Here is a 4,474-nt window from a genome sequence, read left to right on the forward strand (position 1 = left end):
TCTCCACATCCCCTCCAACACATGTTGTTTCCTGTCTTGTTAATTTTGTCCATTCTAACTGGTGTAAGGTGATATCTCAATGTGGTTTTAATTTGAATCTCTTTGAGGGCTAGTGATGATGAACATTTTTTCATGTGTCTGTGATCACCAAGACAGCATGGTACTGGCATAAAAACAGACACATAGACCAGTGGAACAGAGTAGAGAGCCCAGATATGGACCCTCAACTCTATGGGCAAATAATCTTCAATGAAAGAGGAAAAAATATACAGTGGAAAAAAGTAAATGGTGCTGGGAAAACTGGGCAACTATATGTAGAAGAATTAAACTCGACCATCCTTTTACACCATACACAAAGATAAACTCAAAATGGATAAAGACCTCAATGTGAGACAGGAATCCATCAGAATCCTAGAGGAGAACATAGGCAATAATCTCTTCGATATCAGCCACAGCAACTCTTTTTTTCTTTCTTTTTTTATTTAAATTCTATTTAGGTTTTTTTTTCAATTTTTTTTCATTTATTTATTTTCAGCATAACAGTATCATTATTTTTTCACCACACCCAGTGCTCCATGCAATCCGTGCCCTCTATAATACCCACCACCTGGTACCCCGACTTCCCACCCCCCTGCCATTTCAAACCCCTCAGATTGTTTTTCAGAGTCCATAGTCTCTCATGATTCACCTCCCCTTCCAATTTACCCCAACACCCTTCTCTCTAACTCCCCATGTCCTCCATGCTTCTTGTTATGCTCCACAAATAAGTGAAACCATATGATAATTGACTCTCTCTGCTTGACTTATTTCACTCAGCATAATCTCTTCCAGTCCCATCCATGTTGCTTCAAAAGTTGGGTATTCGTCCTTTCTGACGGAGGCATAATACTCCATAGTGTATATGGACCACATCTTCCTTATCCATTCATCCGTTGAAGGGCATCTTGGTTCTTTCCACAGTTTGGCGACTGTGGCCATTGCTGCTATAAACATTGGAGTACAGATGGCCCTTCTTTTCACTACATCTCTATCTTTGGGGTAAATACACAGGAGTGCAATGGCAGGGTCATAGGGAAGTTCTATTTTTAATTTCTTGAGGAATCTCCACACTGTTCTCCAAAGTGGCTGCACCATCTTGCATTCCCACTAACAGGGGAAGAGGGTTTCCCTTTCTCCACATCCTCTCCAACACATGTTGTTTCCTGTCTTGCTAATTTTGTCCATTCTAACTGGTGTAAGGTGATTATCTCAATGTGGTTTTAATTTGAATCTCCCTGATGGCTATTGATGATGAAAATTTTTTCATGTGTCTGATAGCCATTTTTATGTCTTCATTGGAGAAGTGTCTGTCCATATCTTCTGCCCATTTTTTGATATGATTGTCTGTTTTGTGTGTGTTGAGTTTGAGGAGTTCATTATAGATCCTGGATAGCAAGCTTTTGTCTTCTTTTGAGATATGTTTCCAAAGGCAAAGGAAACAAAAGCGAAAATAAACTTTTGGGACTTTATCAAAATCAGAAGTTTCTGCACATCAAAGGAAACAGTCAAGAAAACAAAGAGGCAACCCACAAAATGGGAGAAGATATTTGCAAATGACAGTACAGACAAAAGGTTGATACCCAGGATCTATAAAGAACTCCTCAAACTCAACACACACAAAACAGACAATCATATAAATGGGACTGGAAGAGATTATGCTGAGTGAAATAAGTCAAGCAGAGAGAGTCAATTATCATATGGTTTCACTTGTTTGTGGAGCATAACAAATAGCATGGAGGACATGGGGAGATACAGAGGAGAAGGGAGTTGGGGGAAATTGGAAGGGGAGGTGAACCATGAGAGACTGTGGACTCTGAAAAACAATCTGAGGGTTTTAAAGGGTCGGAGGTGGGAGGTCGGGGTACCAGGTGGTGGGTATTATAGAGGGCACGGATTGCATGGAGCACTGGGTGTGGTATAAAAACAATGAATACTGTTATGCTGAAAATAAATAAAAAAAAATTTAAAAATTGGCAGAAGATATGAACGGACACTTCTCCAATGAAGACATACAAATGGCTATCAGACACATGAAAAAATGTTGCCTTTCATTTTGATGCTGCTTTCCTTCACTGTTTTTCCTTCACAGCTTTTAAATTTGATGTATTCTCATTTGTTTGTTTTTGCTTTTGTTTCACTTGCCTTTGGCATCATATCCAGAAACACATCTGCTAAGTCTGCTGTCAAGGAGCTTGCTGCCTATGTTTCCTTCTAGGAATTTTATGGTTTCAGGACTTACATTCAAGTCTTTTATCCATTTTGATTAATTTTTGTGTATGGTGTAAGATAGTGGTTGAATTCCACTTTTTTTGCTGAGGCTGTCCAGTTTTACCAGCACCATTTATGGAAGAGACTACTTTACTTTTCCACTGTATCCCTAGGGTCTTTGTTGTAAACTAATTGTCCATAAATGTGTGACCTTTTTCTCTGGGCTCTCAATTCCATTGATAAGTGTATCTGTTTTTATGCCAATATCATACTGTTTTGATTGCTATAGCTTGTTAGTATCATTTAAATCTGGGAGTATAATGCTTCCAGCTCTGTTGTTCCAACTCAAAATTGCTTTGGCTATTCAGGATCACTTGTGGTTCCATACAAGTTTTAGAATTGTTTGTTCTAAATATATGAAGAACGCTACTGGAATGTTGATAGGGACTGCATTTAATTTGCAGATGGCTTTGGAAAGTATGGACATTTTAACAATATTAATTCTTCCAATACATAAAACTACATATCTTTCCATTTATTTGTGTCTTCTTCAATTTCTTTTATCATTGTCTTATACAGGTCCTTCACTTCCTTGGTTAAATTCACTCCTAAGTATTTTATATTACTTGACACAATTGTAAATGAGATTGCTTTCCTATTTTTTCCTCATGCTAGTTCATTATTACCATATTGAAATGTCACAGGTTTTTCTGTATTGATTTTTGTCCTATAACTTTACTAAATTTGTTATTAGTTCTAGCTGCTATTTGGTAAAGTCTTTAGGGTTTTCTATATACATTATCATGTATTCTACAAAGAGTGACAATTTTACATGATCTTTTCCTACTTCAATGCGTTTTATTCATTTTTCTTGCCTAATCACTCTGGATAGTACCTCCAGTGTTATGTGGGATAAATGTGGTGAGAGGGAGCATGTTTGTCCTCCTCCGGATTTTAGAGGGAACACATTCAGTTTTTCACCCCTGAGTATAATGTTAACACTGAGATTGTTTAATTAGGCCTTATGTGGAGATGCAGTCTGTCTATGCCAACTTTGTTGACAGGCTTTTTTTTTTTTAATCATGTCTGCATGTGGAATTCCATCAAATGCTTTTTCTGCATCTATTGGAACGATCATATTTTTACCATTCATTTTGTTAATGTGTTATATCACAATTTCTCTTCTCTTGCTTCATTTGGGCTTTTTTACTGCCCTCTCTCCAGCTTCTTTAGGTGTAAGTTTAGTGGTAAAGGATCTATCCTCTAAAAATGACAGAACACTCATGAAAGAAATTGAGGAAGACATGAAAAATGGAAATACATTTCATGCAAATGGATCGGAAGAATAAATATTGCGGAAATGTCTATGCTACCCAGAGGAATCTATACACTCAATGCAATTTCAAACAAAATTCTATCAACATTTTTCACAGAGCTGGAACAAATAATCCTAAAATTTGTACAGAACCAGAAAAGACCCCAAGTATCTAGATGAATGTTGAAAAAGAAAACCAAAGCAGGTGAGATGACAATGCTAGATTCTAAACTATATTAAAAGGCTCTGACCATCAGGACAGTAAAGTACTGGCACAGAAACAAAGACTTGGATCAATGGAACAGAATAGAAAACCCAGACATGGACCCTCAGTTCTATGGCCAACTAATCTTTAACAAAGCAGGAAAGAATATCCAATGGAAAAAATAAGTCAAGCAGAGAGAGTCAATTATCATATGGTTTCACTTATTTGTGGAGCATAACAAATAGCATGGAGGACATGGGGACTTAGAGTGGAGAAGGGAGTTGGGGGAAATTGGAAGGGGAGGTGAACCATGAGAGACTATGGACTCTGAAAAACAATCTGAGGGTTTTGAAGGGACGGGGGGTGGGAGGTTGGGGTATCAGGTGGTGGGTATTATAGAGGGCACAGATTGCATGGAGCATGGGGTGTGGTGCAAAAATAATGAATACTGTTATGCTGGAAATAAAAAAAAAATGTCAAAAGACAGTCTCTTCAATAAATGGTGCTGGTAAATTGGACAGCTAATGTAGAAGAATGAAACTGGACCATTCTATTACATCATACATGAAGATAAACTCAAAATGGATGAAGGACATACATTGGAGACAGGAATCCATCAAAATCCTAGAGGAGAACATAGGCAGCACTGTTTTCAACTTTGGCTGCAGCCTCTTTGACCTCACCCATAGCAACCTCTTTCTTGCTGG

The sequence above is a fragment of the Mustela erminea genome, chromosome 9 (assembly GCF_009829155.1).
Source record: "Mustela erminea isolate mMusErm1 chromosome 9, mMusErm1.Pri, whole genome shotgun sequence".
In the NCBI taxonomy this organism is placed as follows: Eukaryota; Metazoa; Chordata; class Mammalia; order Carnivora; family Mustelidae; genus Mustela; species Mustela erminea.